This window comes from Gadus macrocephalus, chromosome 13, assembly GCF_031168955.1.
Source record: "Gadus macrocephalus chromosome 13, ASM3116895v1".
Lineage (NCBI taxonomy): Eukaryota > Metazoa > Chordata > Actinopteri > Gadiformes > Gadidae > Gadus > Gadus macrocephalus.
The window spans coordinates 18,467,390-18,487,172 of NC_082394.1; the positions used below are offsets into that span (position 1 = coordinate 18,467,390).

Consider the following 19,783-nt stretch of genomic DNA (forward strand, 5'->3'; position numbering starts at 1 on the left):
GAAATCGGCACCCTGTTAAAGGTTTGAGGTTAGAATCTAATTGTATTTCTACCTGACCTCCCGTCCCGGGCTGCTGACGCACGCCTCTAATGATTCCTGCTGCTGTCACACGCATGCTGACACATACACACACGCCTGCGCACACATGCACACACATGGTCACCCCCCCCCTCACTGGGACACACACACACAGGGATGCACACATACACATACACGATGAGACACACAGACACACACACACACACACACACACAGACACACACACACCCACACACACACACACACACAAACACACATTTACAGAAGTAAACATGCACTGCAGGCATGCATGAACGCACACACACAAATACACAAACACACACACACACACACACACACACACACACACACACACACACACACACACACACACTCAAACAAACAGCCACACCCCCTGGGACCCACCAGTCTATAATACACAGCCAGTATTGAACCTTAATGGGTCACTATTGTTTTGAATTGGCGCAAATAGGTTTGAGGGATAGACACTTAACCCTTGCAACTAACCAAGTTACTGATAGCAGGTGTGTCTTTGAAATAATGTATCCTGCAGAATTTATTGCATCCTTTAAAAATCTGAAGTGCATTTCATTTTCTCTTATTGAATACGAATGTTTACACAGGAGGGTCGGGGGACATTGCTCACACCCCCTCCCCCGACTTCTCCTCAAAAACCTGCCCATTCAGTGCGCGGAATAATGTCCCTGTCACCGAGGGCGCTCTAACCCGGTCACAACGTTGAGAAGTTGAGCACGGTTTTTTCCTGCGTTGCTATGGTTTTCTAAAAAGCTATTGACTGCGATAGGGTCCCTTTTCTCTCGACGTCTTTGTGGAGGAGGAAACCCTTTTACTTTTAACTGGGGGGCGCGATAGCATCCAGACGCAGGCATTCCTCATTCCCCATCCCACCAATCGCACCCACGGAGCCGTAAGCATCCAGCGGTCGAGAGACAGAAAAAAAAAATCAACTTTGGCTTTACTCGACGTGAGTTGCGTTTACTGGTGAGTTCTGGATTTCTCAAGCTTCGAGCCTAAAATGTAGTGCATGGTTAAGATTTTCCTCTGTTTTGTTTTGGATTTGTTTTTTCATCTTTGCGCACATGTCAAGTTGGCTGAGCGGGAGTGCGCACTGGCTGAGAGGATGGGAGCGTGAACTCTTGAACACGCGACCGAATGTATGGGCTATCTTTCATATGTTACGCATTTTATTTATTTATTTTGTCAGAAAGATGCTGGTAAAAAAGAGTGACAATCAGTAACGAGCTTCGTGTTGATAAAGCCTTAGATTAAAACCCATCATTAGATTTTCTACCCTGTATGTTTACAGGCATATTGCAGCAATAGCGAAATATGGTGATGAATACTAAATCAGAAATGATTCAGTATGATTCATAGCTGTCAGGTGAGGCACCTGACACGTGACAGTAACAAGTCAAAGGCAGATCAGAAATTTATCATTTTCACAGTGGCTTTAAAATACAGTTCTCTTCATAGTTCGACTCGACATGTTTGGTAAAGGTGCAATGTGCAATCATTTGAGTTCCATTGTATACACGATGTGGTCATAGAAAGATGGAGCCTCAAACAGATGTCTCATCATCTGGAATGAATAAGTTTATTTCTACAAAATAATCGGATAAAAGGGCATGAATATGTTCAAAGCTTATGCAGTTTATTATCAGTCTATTATCAGCTTGCTCGTATTCGAATTCAATGGCACAAATATTCTTGTCAAACTGGTTAGAATATAATAGAACATTACAATATATATTACAACAGAATCAACGGAAGAAAACACAACACAATAAACATCATTAACGAAGCCTTAATACATGGTTTCATCTAAAAAAAATAGAAGAGATTTTTAGCCATTCAGATCATCCCACATGACAAAACGTGCAACAACTGAGATGAATCAAGATCTACCACATGCAAACTGCCCCATCATGCTATCATGACATAGATCAAAGTCCTGTTATATAAATATGAAAGAGTGCTCTTTCATAATAATAAAAACCATATTCAATTCCCGCTCTACTTAAAACTACCTCTTTACAATTCATATTCTCTTTTATCTTTACCTTTCCTTACAAGCCATCATAAATCAAGAGCATGAAACATCATAATAATGTAATCCACATTTGAAGACATCGGGCTGCCCATAACCTTAGGCCTGTAGTTAATATAAAAGCAGATGAAAAGGCAGTAGACATAAAACATGCTGGAATAGATCAGCGTGAAAGACACTAGAGCCCTTAAAGTAAGTTATTACCTCAGCAAGACGAGTTCACTGCATGCTGATGCAGACTGTGTGGCATGATTGTTTGATAAAACATGTGGTCAACCCAAAGTTATAATAGTACTGCAGTCAACCTAAATCTAGCTTACTATTTCTAATGTTACTGCTACATACTGCTTAGTTACATGTGTGCGTCTAAATGTAACCCTTCAATGCATATATATCTCTAAGAATACTAATCACCAATGATGGGACATTTACAACACCATTTGCAGTTTTATTGTATAGTGTATAATAAGTTTTATTATCTATCACTATCCCAAAATGTATTTTATAGTAACAGTGATAATATAAGTTGAGACTAATTGAGCATTCGCAGGTAAGTCTCTTCCACCTCCTACTTATTGAGTCCCCTCACCGGCCACATGTCATCACACGGTGCCCAGTTCTCTCTGTATTTAGGGCAGCTATGCTTTGTCGTCCAGAAGTAGGTCGAATGTTTCTCACCAAACAATTTGAATCCCGGCCAGTAATTGGACAATCCCAGTGTCCACCACCAGCACCAGCATCTCTTTTTCGCCCACCCCCTCCATCCCTATCCCCCAGCACCTCTACCGCACCGCCCTTATCTCCCCCTTTACCTCCACCCTCTCCACGACTACCTCCACCACCAAACCACCACCATCTCTCTCCCCCAGCACCTCCAACACCATCCACATCACCACCATAATTGGGCCCAGCTCCTGCATCGCCGCCCCTCGCTCGGCCTCCGGCCATGTCTCTCCTCCACTACCTCCGGCACGACCACCATCTCCACCTCAGCCAGCACCTCTCTGGGCACCATATCTAACATCTCCTCCAGCACCACCATCGCCACCAACTCCCTACATGTCCGCCCCCCCCCCACACGAGACTCACTTGAGATTCCGGTCCAATCTGACACATTTCATGGGTCCCTTTTTGGCCTATTCTTCTCCTCCTTCTTCTTTTAAATGTCTCGGATTACTAAGTGCGGGCAACAAGGGCGCTCTTTGTCGTACGCGGTCAGGCACGTTCATCATAATTTAGCGACTGGCAGCATGACGCTGTTGACTGTGTGAATTTACAACAGAAGAGGCACACAGCCCTGCAGCCCAACAGCATGTTGATGGGACCTGGGACTGTCCCCACCAAAGTGATCCACATTTCGGAAATGGCGACGTGGACAGATTTTTAAGAATAGATCAGGGTTGGCGAAATCTTCAAAGTTCTCTTTTTCTTTATGCAAAAGGTAGCATCCCACTACCTTTTGGAGGCGTATAAAGGGGTTTGAGGAAGAGACAAATATTCATAGGCAGGCGATGTTATCACCAGTTGTTCACACAGGGGGAGGAGGGGGATGGCTTGTATTATATCAGAAACAGAAAGATATGTGTGTGTGTGTGTGTGTGTGTGTGTGTGTGTGTGTGTGTGTGTGTGTGTGTGTGTGTGTGTGTGTGTGTGTGCATGAGAGTGTGTGTGTTTGTGTGTGTGTGTGTGTGTGTGTGTGTGTGTGTGTGTGTGTGTGTGTGTGTGTGTGTGTGTGTGTGTGTGTGTGTGTGTGTGTGTGTGTGTGTGTGTGTGCTGAATGTATTGTACTGTATCGCCTGGTCTACCGAGAGGTACAGGCGTGGGGGAGGTGGGTGGAGAATGTAGCGCCAATGAGAGAGGGGGGACACACAGAACCCATTCTCTCAGCTGGTTACACCTGGCATCTCTATTCCAGGGGAGAGAAAGAGATGTAACAAGATTCTGTCTGGACCAAAAGCTCCCACGCACCATATCCACAAATTGCTGGTGTAAAATAAATACAAATAAATGTGCGATTTGGGTGTGTTGTTGCGACAACACATTAGCATATTTGCAACTGCTGTGCTTATCATCATGTTGCAACTCTTGCAATATTTACCTTCCCTTACCCCGACTCGATTTGCAGGTAGTACCCAAACGCGGAGCAGTATAGTGGAGCACGTTTTTATCTGATTCTTCTGGATCGAAATTCTCGTTGGAGCAGAGCTCTGGCTGACCTCCGTCCGCATGCGTTATATCATTGTTTAGGAATTTTAAAGGAAGCTTTTTGACGAAGGTTAGCAGTAATGAGTGGCTGTGGTCAGGCTATCATTTATTCATGGCAGGGCTGGGGGGTGCGGGGTGTTGTGTAATCCCCCTATCGAGAACACGACGGGGGTGCGCTGAGGCATAACAGCCTCTCACGACGAGTCCACGCTTACACACCTGCTTGCACAGATTCACACGCACACACGGTCACAAATGTAAACACACACCTGCACACAGATTCACACTCATGCCTACGTGCACCCTGAATCACGCTCACACTCATGTATAGATGTACACACAGATTCCAACTCATGTGCACAGAATCACACTTGGGAACGTTCAAGCACACGCATTCACACTCAGATATCACCCGATATAAACACACAACGCAACACAAACACAACCTTCCAGGTCTGGCCCTTCACACAAACCACGGCCAACACCACACATTCAAACCCACAAACCCAGAATCTCCCTCGGCGCACATTCACACCCATGCACACACAATGTGTGACACCCCAGAATAGCTTTAGCACAGCTTGCCCTTCCACACACACAGCAGGCGATACCTGGTGATGGTTGTGTTGATGGTGTTGAACTCGTGGACCGTTTGCACGGGTGTGTCTGGAAGATACAGGGACGGAACCACGCAGCCGAGCTAGCACCTAGTGGCTTAATTGAACTCCAGCTGAGGCGTTCAGCGGCACAAGCAATTACACCTGACAGCTTGTGCCTCGCGGGGCCGCGGGCGTGCCGGGGAGTGCCATCATGGCACACCAAAAAAAAAACGAAAGAAACTCGTCTTTCATGTTCATGGCTGGGTGACAGGTTAGGGGGGAGAGAGCGAGAGAGGCAGCGAGAGAGAGAGTCAAACCCCAGACTGTATGTTCGGGAAAAGGTGTTTGGGTTACATGAAATATTCATTCATATGCAGCCACCCCGGTGCGAGCCATCCCCTGGCAACGTGCATATTCATCTGCTTTTTCTTTTTTCTTCCCTGCCCCCGCTTCTTCTTTTTCTTCCATTTCACGACACCTGTTATCGGCCCTCGGGGAGAGATGGAGGAATGTTGAGGTAATTCCCTCCATGGTGTTGCCTGGAAGCGGGGTGAAGGGGGGTAGAGTGGAGGATGGGCTGTGGGGGATGGGGGATGATGTAGGGGCTGCTGACTGAGAGATCCTGATCATCAGCAATCGATGTTCATTTTCTATTAAACAGGCTCTTCTATCACGGGGGGAGGGGGGAGGGGTTGAAGGTGCGTTTATGGGGGTGGGTGGGGGGGGGGATGGTTGCACGTGATCAATGGGTGCTCTCGCACTGCACAGGCCATTAATCTGTGGAGGTAATATTGAAGGGTGAACCGTCGGCAAGGTCAGTGTTATCTGAAGCATTCAGACGCTCATTTTCCCCTCCGTGTGCTCGAAACGTGGTGGAGAAGAGGTCCTCAGACCGTGATTTCACTCACGTATGTTCCTGCACCGAAGCTAGGACTAGGCTCTGCAGTGCATTCCTTTTTCCATGAGCAAGACCCAAGGACAGTGCAATGCACTGTCAAATACAATTTTGGCGGATGTTTTTTACCCAGACAGTGTTCTTTTGTGGGGGCAGTAGCAGATACAGGGTTGACTGACTGACAACTTGTCATGTCTATACAAGACAATCGTTCAGGAAAAAGATAGACAAACCCTGAATATTGCTGCCTGTGTGCCGGTTCATGAATTTATTGTTTGTTTTGACACATATCTTTCTTGTCTGAGTTGTAGTTTCCGCCCCCCAGCTGTTGGTGAACGTTCAATCCGAGGCAAGATCTTTTCACCAAATTGTTGCCTGATATTGTCTTGTTATTGCATTGTTAGTTGCTAATTGTATAAACTCTGCTTTACTCCATGGGTATTTTATATAATGTTATCAGAGTCTAAATGTCATAGTTAATTTTACATTACAAACGCAAAAAGCTATGAAAACATTAGTGATTTACGGAGGGGGCAACACAAACTGTCTATTTGTCAGACTAAAGGTATTGTGTGTAGTATTAGGGGAATCTAGTGGTGAGGTTGCAATTAACTGAAAAACGGTGGTGGCCTGTTTGCCTGAATGGCAACAGAAGGTACTTTCAAAATGAGAGCATCATCTGCGACAGCATTGAGAGGCATGTGGCATGTGAAGATTTATAAATTGTATTTCGTTTTTTCTGTAAAACTAGATTAGTAGTTAGGTTTTACAGAGCGTAAAATTGCGATTATGGTGTTAATCAAAATGTGTCTCTTCTAGAAACGAAGACCACTCTGGGCTACCGGAGTGGGGGATATAAAGGGCTCATTCGATGAAAAGAAATCACAACAATTTATTTTCATGGGATTATAGACAAATTAAAACACAAAATGACACATACAAATATATTTATTTAACAATATAACCAATTTCTGTCATGTCTGTCCAGTTGGACGCCGCTCAATTCTCCACACTTGCCCTTTAAACCTCATGTTTGTCCGATTAAATTCTTCCACTCAGGAGTCCTCAGACTGGCCATATCCCAGCAGAATCGTACAACTTCCAAATAAAATTAATAAAACCACAGAAGGCAGCACTAAGGGGTCCTCCAATGTACAACAAACACGACAGCTCCAGCCTATAAGAGCCACAAGTTATTGCCCTGAATCAGTGGGACACACTACGGAGATTATTTCCATTTCTATTGCCGTCTGGCTTTTGGGTACCCCATGCATACTGAGGTAGAAAGGGAACAAAGAGAGCAGGCATTAAAGTGAGAAACGCAAAGAATAGAGCGGGGAGGTGGGGCGACAGAACAATATCCTCGTCTTTGTGTCTCCGTGAAGGATATTGTGTGTTGCTGCATGGGTGACGTTTCAAGGGGACCCCAGGGACTCAGTTGAAGGGCACCCAGATTCAAGGGGGGGACACAGAGAACCAGTCAGATAGTCAGACACATGGCACATAGGGCAGAGTCAGTGATCTGAACCAAGATAGGCTGATGTGTGCGTTTTGGCCGGTTAGATATATTATCCTGAAATACATGTTGACTATTACTATGGCACTATTACCCAAAACTACTTTCAAGTAACTTTTTTTAAAGTTATTATTATTAACAAGGCAAGGGGTTGGCCAGTTTTGGGGATGAACCCAGTGCCATCCATTAGATGTCAAACCCTTTCTATGCTATCCTGCACCACAGAAGCCTAGCCCTCTGTTTGCAGTGTAAATAGATTGAATAAAGTGCGGTGGTATTAGTGTTTATTTATTGGGGTGTGTTGGAAGCTGATTAGAGGTGTTGGTTGTGTTGATGTAAAGTGCACGCACCAAGGCATTTGGTTTGTTGGGTGTAAACAGCTAATCTAATGTTCTTGGTACATTTGCTGATGCAATTACTTGCACCCCCTGTTGTGATGTGTTTTATTATGACTTGTCTCTCTCTTTGCCATTCGTTGTTTTGTCTTAATTACAACTTGCTGGTCACGTGACTGCTCTCTGTAACCTAATTACTGACTGTTTTGACAGCTCCATTCCCCCACAGAATCATTAAAGTTCAATTGAATCTGATTTGTTTGGATCTAGGCCATAGTGTTTACAGTATTGCATCAAAATCCGGGATTTATGCCTTGCATTGCCAATAAATACCTAATGAATCAGTATTTCTGGAGACTGATCCAATGAGATTTTGGTTAGTCTATAAATGGGTTGGAATTAACAGAGAATGATCTTTTGTTCAAGGCTAAGCTTAGAAATATATCAATCTCACTATCGTGCAATATTATACAATAGGCCATTGTGAAAGGCCATTTGGACAAACATTATACCTTCATATAGCTGTTTTGTTTGAACTTAAAGGCTGCATCGCAGGAATTTGATCTGCTTTGTTGAACTCATTAAGAGGTTCCTTTGGTGTCAAATGATCAATCAATGCTGCTGCCAGCTCGCTCATCATTTCCACTTGACTAGTGGTGACAATAATGTTTCCCACAATGTCCTTCTGTGCATCCAACAGTTTCGCGGAACAAGCACATTGTTGTCCCATCGGTGATAGTGAGATACCCACGTATTGGATTTAGTCAGTATCTCCTGGCTGAAATATGATATCATATAACGACTGTAATCTCTGTCTCGCAGCGGTCTCTTATACAAACACTACGTGTCTGGTTGGAAAGAAGTCTTGCTCCCCCTCACCTCAACTGGACCGTCCAGTCCAGCACCCCCTCAGGACCTCATTACCAGGCTTCAGTGCTCCCTTGGGTGCTGCGTGCAAACCACAGGGTGCCCTCCTCCACCACCTCCTCGGCAGGTGTTCGCTGCCCGTTGATTGGGTGTGAGTGCACTATGGCACCGAAGCCCCTGCTCCGTATGCTATGAGGGGCCTCCCATGCAACCCAGTCAGGCTGTAGTGGATAGGAGTCAACCCCCCCCCCCCCCCCCCCCGACAACATACTCCAAGCTCAGGATTAAAGCGAGGATCAAGCATGATTAGTATCATGAAACGAGAAGGTGGAGCTGAAGCGGTCAGACCTTTCAGGCCTGGGGAGGGCCAGGCCCCTATAGCGTGTGTAATCCACTCTTTTGTTGCACGTTGCGTTGGCTGCGACGACGCCATTTGATCTGTTCTAGGTCAACGATGTTAGGTCAGTGGCTCCGGAGGATGAAGCTGATGAAGCAGGTTACAAATCGGGGCCAAATCGGAGGATTAGGGCCACGTGTGATTATTTTATTTGGAGTTATGACTTCAATCTCAGAATTCTGAATATAATCTCAGAATTCTGACTCTAAAATCGGACTAAAAAGAGTCGTGACCTTAAAGTCAGAATCCTGAGATTAAAGTCAGATTATGGGTAGGCTATCTGTAAGGAACCAAGGCCAGTGAGAGCCACTTTGGGACATACAAGATGGGAACCACATGCTGACCTACGGAAGACACGGGAGAGGATACGGGCGACATGGGAATTCTCTATTTCAATTCCGAGGTTAAAGTCTGAATTCTGAGATTAAACTCAGAACTCAAAAAGAATTCACATGTGGCCGTAATCCTTTTCCGTACATTCAACGTATGGTTGTTTCTTAAATATTTCATTAAATATTCCTTTGAAAACTGGGCTTTCATGTTGCCAACGCTCAGCAGCGCGTCTATTTCTTAATGTTCTCCCTCTAGATGCAGCCAATGTCAGGTCATAGCGTCGGGCCATAGCTGGTAGGAATCCAGAATAATTCATGAGCTAGCCAGAGAGCTGGGTTGTCCCTTTCGTCTGATGTGACACACTACACAGACCACCGGGAACGAGCCACGGACCTTTTGACCTCATTATTTTTACGACACCAGATTTTCAGGTAGTAACCAAAATTCCTTGTGGAACACATTTTAATGGTCCCAAAATGCATTTTAAGTGATCGCACCTCATCAGAAAATTTTGCTGTTAACAGACATTCTAATGGGCACCATGGAGGGGTGGGGGTTTGGGGGGCGGGGGGGGGGGGGGGGGGGGGCAGTAAAACATGACTTTAGTCTCAAGGTCTCCCTTTCGATTTAACCATACCCATTATAATGTCTGGAGTCCATGCTTTGATTCAGAACGGCTGTACCATTTGGATTAGAAATGGAATTCTTGGGTACGATGCACATAGGAGAGAAGTGGTGTAAGTAGTGTCTAATTACATAAGGGAATTGTGGGTAATGGAGAGTTCCCCAAGCACTGGGTTATTTTGGCTCAGCAACAAAAAGACGCAAAGGCTTATTGGAAATGTCGTTTGTACATTGGATTTCATTCTGTTTTTGCGCTTTTTGCCCTTAGTTTTATAACAAATTGATAATGGATACAGGCTAGCATAACATTTTCCTTCAGATCATAGCCATCCTGAATTTATCAGTTGGTCAATTTTCCCCCCTCATTCCCCCCCTATTCATTCCTGTAATGTTTTCTTAGATTCAAAAGAACTGTTAGTGTATTGCATGATTGCCTTCATCCTTCCCTGGTTTTCTTTTGACACTAATGACACCGCTATATGGTCTTTTCGTTTTCTGTGATGGTGAATGGCATTGTTTGGTTGGAAATGTGGTTTGTAGTATTTTTTCAGGTGGGGAGGTTTATAGTGATAGTTTACAATACTAAACAAGAATACAGCACACCACTTCCATGGTTTTTCCTTCAAAACATGAGCACTCAGTGCCTGATTCAGTATGGTTGCTTTGCCCCCCCAAAAATTGGCCTCAGCGCCTTAGGCGATGGCTTTAAGAAAAACAAACAGATCAATAACGGTGATCTCAAAAGAAATCCTACTTTGATATCTCAGGGCTTTGGCCTTGGAAACGCTCCCATCAGTCTATGTTGGTGGGAAGGGGGGGGGATGTTGTCTGGGATTGGCTGGCTGGTCTGTTTGCCATGGTGGGTTTCTGCCTACCATGCCAGACTCCTGTAGAGTTTTGGCGTGCCACAAGAGTCTGAGTCGGAGTCATTTCTTTCCCAGTAGGAGTGGCAGGAAGAGGACTTCTTGTTATGACTCACCTTTTACCATCACAGGGAACAGCTCCCATCCTGTTTGAATGCTGAAAGGAAGAGACCTGACATTTTATATAAAAAGAAGCGTTGAGATCATTGCATTGAATTGTGTGTGGTGAGACAGAACATGTAGTCCTTGGAGACAACATCATTTCAAAGATAAACTTGTCACAAATCGTAGGTGGCGAGCCCCTTGGTAAACAGTGTTTTTGATGAATACATTGAAGTGGAAACATCGTTCAATAGCACAGGGATCATTCAAGAGAAGAGAGGAGAGGTCTGCTTAAATGGCTACCAGGAGCAGTATTCAAAGGGTTTTCCGTAACGATGAATACATAACAAGATTTGGCTGGATAGATCAAACATAGCAGTCATTGCATTCATATATTGAGATGCATTTGCCTGCATGCCATACTTTTCTAATTCCCTGCATTCTGCAGGTAATCAAATTAAAGATCAAGGGATTCTTTATCGATTCATCCCATTTATCTCTCTGTTTCACTTATTGAATATGAATTGTAGCTAGGGTAAAACATCTATCAACTCCTAAATAAGCAATTGAAAGGGATTAAACCAAACCATACAAAGAGAAAAGCAGTGTTTTTCATTAAGTGACCTTGTTGTATAGCAGAATGGCCATGTGCTTTTTCACTAAACATAAAGTTTCCATTGGCTACCCAGCTCCAGTAAATGCCCCCTCATGGCATCAAAGATGGCCCCCGAGGGCCCCATGTCTCTTTGGCCCTGCATGTGAGGAAAACTATGCTGACTGAAGTTCACATTTGAAGAATTTGCACCTGTTTCAAGCCAAGCATTTTCTTTTGTGTTTTTAATTTTTAAAATCGTTTTTTTCCCTTTTTGTTACACATTGCTTCTCGTGTGGGCAAACAATGGCAGTGAGGAAATGGAGCTCCAGGGGGGGTCATGGCAATTCATGGAGCCTGTGGTCTTTAAAGAATGACAGGTTGCCGCAGCATGTGGTCCACATTCACAAGAGAAAGAGCAGTATAATTGACACTCTGAGTCCGGGATTTGACATGTGTCTGGCAGTTGTTGTGCATTAGCATTTGTTCTTTTTTGGTTCATTGGAAAAAAGAAGCCAAAAAAAAGATCCTGTGAGCTTTACGTTAATACCCCACGCCCTAACCACCCCCACCCCATGTCTACACTGCTACCAGCTGAGGATCTGGCGTAGCTCATGTCCATGGAGACATGTGACGAGTGACATGTGACGATCCTCCTGGAGACATGAGACGCCTCTGACCCCTTTTCATTATTTTTGTTATTGTGCCCACTGGAGGCCTGTTCTGATGTTCTGACTGAACCTATCCTTTAAGGGGCCTTCACGGCTGGTTTTGCTCACCTGCTGTTCTAACATAGGATCCGCTCCCCCTGAACAATCCCCCTGTTTACTATGAACAGTAACAAGCCTCATGTTACATATAGTGACCCCCCCAAACCTGCTCCATGTTTTCCTTCTACAAGCCACCAGTGGATTCAGCAGTGAACCCCACCCAAGCCCCCTCAACCCGACCCCCCCCCTCCCCCATCCGTCTTTACCCTTTACCACCTGTGGTGTAACAGGATTTCGTCTGGGTTCAAAAGTGTGCCAGCAGCACCCCATTAACCCTGTGTATTATCCTGTCTAATTATGCTGGAGGCTGAAGAGCCTGGGCCGAGCAAACTCTTCCCATTCAGAGCGGAGCACACTGCATTCCCTCAAGGGGACCGCGGCCGAAGGGCTGTTGTCCAGGCAGACCAACTCACACTCTGCAGAAGAGCCCCTCGATCTCCCCCAGTTTGGGGGTGATGGTACATGTGTCTATGAATATCAAACCTCTTTTAGGCTGACCGATTTGTCTTGACTTAATCAACTATTCTTTAATAATGTAATCTGATGCCAGAGTTAGATGCATGGCAGTCTAGCACTCATGAAAAATATAATGCATAAAATCGAAAACCACATGATTTTAAGCATTATTTTTGCTTACTGTCCATTGTATACACTGGACTTCAGGACACAGAAGAGCTTAGATGGTCATCTATTCGTAATTTGTCTTATCACTCCATTCATAATTTCCTATTTGCTGACAAAAAGAGGAGGAAACTCTGACTCGCACTTGCCGTCAATATTGAAAATCATAATCCACAAGGACGTAGCCTGTGTGAATGAACATCCTCACAAACAAGCGCTTGGAAAGGAACTGTTACAACCAATTTCCCTCAGTAGCCAGTACTGCGGGCTGGTCCGCATTATCAGTGGTGTCACGTCTAACTAGTGTCTGTTGTTGTTGGACTGTTTTATTCTGGTCGGTCCTGGCAGTGTCCGGCCCGGGTTCGCGCCAGAACCACATGCTGACGGATGAGGTTCCCATGGAGGGACTGGCTGCTGCAGGAGCCGATCTAAGTGTGCTCTGAAACAAGAGGCTGGAGAGGGATGGGGGTTTGCAGAGGAAGAGGCATAACAGCGAGACCCCCGGTTAAAGATTTATATAGCTGGTTCTCCTTTCACTTCGGCTTTGATTGTATTGTTTTTTTTATATGGTAAGAACACATTGTTTTTTGAGAATGCTCCCTGGTGTAAATAATGTACGTTCGTGTGTTCCTGCTGCCTCGTGTCTCCTCTGTGCTGCATAAATACCACCCTACAGGAGCATGCCATTTATCAAAGGAAATCCACACAGTGTGGTGTAGCAACACTCTCGTGATGAGTGGAGACCGTCGCAGCGGCTAGCACTTTGGCGGAGAGGAGACATAAAAGAGGAAAAATAAATGGAGGAGCGAGGTTTGATCAGAGCTTTTCCTGTACCGGGGGGAGGTGTGGGGGATCGGGGAGGTATTCTTAGCCGTTTGGTGCATGAGATCAACACATATAGCATAGAGAGGGCTACAGGTATAAAGAGGAACAGAGCCTGGTGGTGGTTGGGGGTTGGGTTTCCCTAGCCTATCCCACCAGGCCCTGGAGCACTGCTTATTGGACTGCAGCAGCAGCCATCATCATTAAGGTTCTGGGCGTTGGACACTAATGGCGGTCCCAGTGGTGCTGCCTCTGCACTTTCTCTGGAAGCCATATGAGACGTGTGAGCGGGTGAATGTGTGAATTAATGGCAGTAGAGATGAATTCATCACGATCATGTTCATTGTTTTACGAGGCGCGTTTGAAAAGCCTTCCCCTTTCACCGTAGGAGAGTCACGTGTGAGCGCCGTCCAGAATTAAAAGCCAACGTTTCTTGCCTTCGTTTTGACAACCTCCGAGTCCATAGAAGGAGACCAATCAGTGCAGCGTGTTGCCTCCTCGTTTATCTTCATTTAGAGGCCGTGAATCATGGCATTGTTTACTGGTTGCAATATTGGAGAAGATAGGAGGATGGGGGAGGGGCGGAGGACCGGGGGTGATGTTCAGCTTCTTGGGGGAGGGGGGGCCGAGCAATGCAAGGCTTGGTCCCAGTGCTCCTAATTACACCATTGCACCATTTCAAATGGCTCTATCACACTTCTGTAAATCATTCATAAATAACATTATGAAATAAGGCAAGGCCATGCATGTGCCTCTTTCTGTGTATGTTTACCTTCTTAAAGTAAAGAAAGGGTTTATTAGCTGCCATTATTCAAGGAGCTGTTGGAAGCAATATTTCACAGTGTGTCATGTTGTGACATGACACATTAATCAGGTTTATTTATTCCTAGTGGCAGTTTGAGAAGGGGCTCTAAAGGGGGACATCTTTTTCCAATTACCTGCGATAGCAAACATTGGCAAAACCCCTCTCATTTTGTTGTATTTGCTGTGCCCCATAGATTTTCAAGCGGCGACGCAAATTAGCTGTTTACTGAAGAGCCCTTGGCCATTGCGCTCGTCAAGTACCCTGGTTTATAAAAACACATACTATTCCTTGCCCTGCTTAAAATGTACACTTTACTAATCAATAACCCATTCACCGTAATTGGTCCGACCTCGAGAGCGCCCAAGATCAATTTATTGTATGGCGTAAGCTGGGCCCGAATCAATGGGATGAGGTGTTACCCAACCTGTTCTTTTAGCCACTGGCAACCACGATGCTTCTTGTTTGATGTAAACCAAAGGTGGTTTGTTTGTAATGGGATAAAGGCTTATTACAAACAAACCAGACTCTGTGTTTGTTTAGTCAATATGCACAGGTACAGAGACCTTTTTTTATTTTTGTGTATTCTTTATGTTAACTCTTCAATCCTTACAATGTCCATTGAATATTCAACTGTTTCAAAATGAAATAAGATGGCATCAACCTTTTAAAAGGAAAAAGTGTTCATGCATCATTATCTTAAATATCAACCTGTTAAGTGTGTGTTGATCCAGTTTTGGTTCATCAAATACTTTTTCTGGCAGTTTGAACCAAATAATCAAATCTATCACTTGTTTACAACATAGTTGTTGCAAAGATATTACACTTTATAATGAAGCGAAACGAAGACACTCCACTGTGAAGCTGCTTTTGTAAATGCTTGACAAAAATGAATGTAGTGTAATCTGATTCCCTGTCTAATGCATCACGTGGGGTGTCGTTGATGATTATTAGCCGACAGCCATGTACTGTCCCTTGTGTAAATCAATAGTCATCACGTCATGGTGATCCATTTCTCCTGCTTGTTCAGGCAAAACAGGACCTCTGTTTGACTGTCTGGCCTTGATCACTGTCCCCTCTCTTTCCTGACCGGTGATCACAGCTAATCTGGTTTAAGCGTCTGGCCTTGCCAGACGCTTGCATATTCAAAGGGGGCGTACCGATGCGAAGCAAAATAACACAAACCCATTAGCTGTAGTCATTACTTTTCTAATTTTCTTGTTATCTTAGCATTCCTCCCCCATCCCTCCCTCTAGTCCATCGAAGCACTACTATAACTATAAAACAACCCACAAGGAAAGAATAATGGGATTTGCATTCAAGCATGAACAAATTTTGGAATTATGTTTTAAATGCAGCCTCAATGGTGAATGTTAGGGTAGAACATTGTCCATTCACAGTCAAATCAAGTTACTGTGGAACTATTTTGAAGTTTATCGGGTTGATTGAACAAAAGCATGACAACAACAGAGGCTGATGCCAGCCCCCAGGATGGCACATGTCCAGTACTAAGTAGATCAAAAGGTTTTTACTACTGCCTGTTTCCGGACATTTCTCGTTTACTCATGTTTGGATCAATGCTCTGCTGTTGTTGTTTTTCCCTCTCACTCTCCCAAAAACCTCCAGCTGGATTGGTCGTGGAGAACTCACAAAGGGTCGTTTCTGTGTGTTTGTGCATGCGTGTGTGTGTGTGTGTGTCTGTGGGATTGACAGAGAAAGTTTCTGGGTGTGTACGTGTATGTGTGTGAGTAAATGTGTATGTGTGTACGTATGTGTTTGTGTGTGTGTTTGTGTGACCACATGTTGATGTGTGTGTGTGTGTGTAAGTGTGTGTGTGTATGTGTGCGTGCATGTGGATTTGGGTGTATGTGTGTGCATATGGATGTGCGATGTGGATGGTATGTTGTGTGTGAATGTGTGAGCACATGTGGATGTATGTGTGTGTGTGTGTGTGTGTGTGTGTGTGTGTGTGTGTGTGTGTGTGTGTGTGTGTGTGTGTGTGTGTGTGTGTGTGTGTGTGTGTGTGCGTGCGTGCATGTGGATGTGGGTGTGTGTGTGTGCATACGGATGTGCGATGTGTATGGAATGGTGTGTGTGGATCTGTGTTGCATTTCAACAGTTTGCATCTGAATGTTTACGTCAATCAGAACAAGGCACAGCGTCTCTGGTATATTCCAAACGTTGTGGAGAATATAGAAAAAGTAAAGCCAAAAGGTTCCAGTTTGGTGATCTGTGAAAAGGGTTTTGATCATGGAGATGAAAAGCGTATTGGACGGCAGCATTGATTAAACCATGCAGCGAAGAGATGACCACTGACCATATCTCCTGCTGGGCCCCCCAGCATGGGGCCCCGGCAGAAATCAATGGAGGTCCTTCATTAATGCAGTGAGAAAGCACAGGGGATCTCTACTGTGCCTATTACTAACATCTTTAAAATATGGGCATAGTGGCCCACTTTCAAAGCTCTTCTACCTCCCATTTGTCCTATTCTCGTCTTAAGTTGAAACGAGAGATGTGCTCGATTGAAGTTTCAATGTATAGAGTTCCAGGTCCCTCCTAGTATCCCCACATAGAGAAGAACAGTCTTCCTCAAGTACATTTGTTAAGGCGAATAAATGAATTTGAATGTTAAATGTTCCATTTTCTCAGTAGTTTAGCAGTGATTTTTTTTCACTCTCCTGATCAAACAGCGTGGTAACCGTCACTCAATTCTGTAGCAAAAAACAACAAACTTGCACGTCCGTTAAGATTTCCTCAAACCCCTTCACGACTTTCTCTCCGCACTTTAATATCTCTCAAAACAGTGCAATCCCTAAACCTCCTTTTAATGGAGTCTCTTTCTGGGAGGCACAGGAAGAAGAACAAACGGCTCCTTTCAGTAGCGTCCAAAATGCTAATGCCCTGGGCTCTTAACACGTTTATAGTGGTTCCCATGTCACGACATGCTACGCTCTGGCTAACAGCAGGCCCAAGGTCCCTGCTAGCATGAGACATCGCAGGCCTACCGCATTGCACAACATGAAGAAGATGACAATCACACTTCTGATGGCGTTGGTTCCTTCCCTTCTCTGGTTCTGAGAACAAGTTGGCATGGGAAGTTACACAACACACACAACCTTGAAGTGTCCCTCTTCTGTTCAGTGTGCTCGTCTTCCTCTGACAAATCTCTGTTTCTTTTGGTAGATAGAATTGAAGGGATCGGGCCATGGTATTCAAACACTGGATTGGATGATACTGGAACTTTGAAGGTTTTCTGTCGCTATAACAACGCTCAAGGGGGGCGTCACAAGTGTTCTCAAAAAGTCTTTTGTGGCAAAGGAAAGTGTTCCAGTCCCAAAAAAGGGACTGGACATGTACGGATTGTGGTTTAAAATCCTTCCTTTTTTGGCTTCTATTTAGTTTCTCTGTCTCCTAAGGACAGAGTAGTCAATGTGATGTCGCACTTTGTATTCTGACAAGTAAATAAAGTTGGCGGAAGAGATTAGGATTGAAAACAATGTGTGATGGAAAGCTGGCAATCTGCAGTGACCTGAAGGTCAGCCTGCTAAATTTGAGTGTTTCCACTGGTCAATGAGAGAGACATGACAATACCTGTGGAACGAATAGTTATCTTGATTTGCGTTCACCTGCTGTTTTTATTGACCACGGATAACGATTGTGTGGTCAATCACTTTCTCTCTCAAAATTATATTTATCATTATATTATTTGCTTAATAGACATTCCAAAAGTTATTGAGCACTCCCTTCTAATCAATTTTAAGGCAGACCTGGTTACTGATAAGGTTCCCTTAAGTCTCAGGCTTGGATGAGTATTGATGGATGTCCTACTCACAAACAGCTTGATGGATGTGTAAAAAACAAACCTGTCCAATAGGGATTTAAATGGACCGTGCAATGGTTGACAAACCATGTAAAGAGTGAAAGAATGTAAAGAGTGAAAGGTAACCTTTAAATACTGGGTTATTGACCAGCAATTCCCAAAGATCAAACTCTGGGTGCCAAATCCTTACAAGAATATGTATGAATGGACGGGTGAATTGATAAATGAATATATTTATCAATCGATGAATGACCAACAAGTAGGTCCAACAATTGTTCTACACTGATGGATTAGAAAAGTTTTTTTTTTTTCAAAGGGCTAAATGTTTAAAACTAAAAAGAGGTTAAAAGCTCTCTTAATTTGCGTAATTAATCATGATGATAGCTCTCAGATGACCTAGCCTATTTCTCTCTTAATTTCTTGACTAAGTGATGCATTCCTGGAGCTCGATCTGTGAGCAGGGATTTTAACACTATTCTAAATTTCCCATTTTTACAATCTGACCCTTAAGCAAGGCGACGAGCATACCTTACGTATCACAACAGCATCCGCCATTTCCCACAATGTCTATAGACCTGCTGTTCAAATATATGTCCAGGAAATGCTTTGTTAAAATCATTTGGACATTTCATTGTGATTCAACGGAACTGTCGAACATCAACAACAACGATTCACCTCAACCACAACCTTGCTTTTCTTTGTGTACATCTATAATCTAACTTCCGACGCACACCCTGTTCTACTATCACTCTCTTTTACATATTTACTGCATTGTTCAGCTCTCTTACACGCCATTGAGGCTTTTATCCGCTGCCACACAACCATGAAAGAATACATTAGCATGGGTGGTTTCAGGTACCTTTCAAAAGACCAAGCTGTCCCTATTATTTTGTTATTTACTTTTAAAGGGCTTGCTGTGACACACTCAGAGGCTAGTGTTCAGTCCTGATTCGACGTGATTACCCAGCTGTTCGCAGTTAGAATGCCACACATTAGCGGTGCCTGAGCTCCCGCGGCGGACGGACCAACTGTTTATCTTGGCGAGTTGAGCCCAAAGTTGAGTTCCTTGCAATAAATCACGCAATCAATACATCACATTAAATGTTGACGCTTACGTAATTGAACATAAAAGAAACAAAAATACCATTAGCCAAATTAGCCTACTTAGTCAAATGACAGCATATGTTTCATCATACCTCGCACCTGCTCGTTCAGTTCCCATAACATGTCAGGCCTAATTACATATCTGTTCCCACTTTACTTAGTGTGTCCTGCTAATATTCAAACTCTGCGTTGTGAGTCAATACCACTCTGGTGTATTTCTTTGGCTCGCAGGAAGAAAACCCCAAAACCGCTTCACCGCTGTTACAGATCTGACCTTAACCACACACTGTATAGGCCCGTGTAGAAGCCCAAGGTCGCCAGCATGCCATTCACCTGATACCTCTCTCAGCCTGCCCCACCCCCCACCCCTGATGGAAGACGGCAGCCTTCCATCATTGCTAGCACTCAG

At 44.3% G+C, this 19,783-nt stretch overlaps 1 protein-coding gene across 1 annotated transcript in view; it reads left to right on the forward strand.

Annotated features, from left to right (window-relative positions):
• The first annotated feature begins 710 nt into the window (after positions 1–710).
• chl1b (cell adhesion molecule L1-like b) overlaps positions 711–19,783 on the forward strand; it is a 75,408-nt gene continuing 56,335 nt past the window's right edge. The window contains 1 exon segment of the mRNA XM_060068851.1: positions 711–1,041. The gene's annotated coding sequence lies outside the window, so the exon portion shown is untranslated.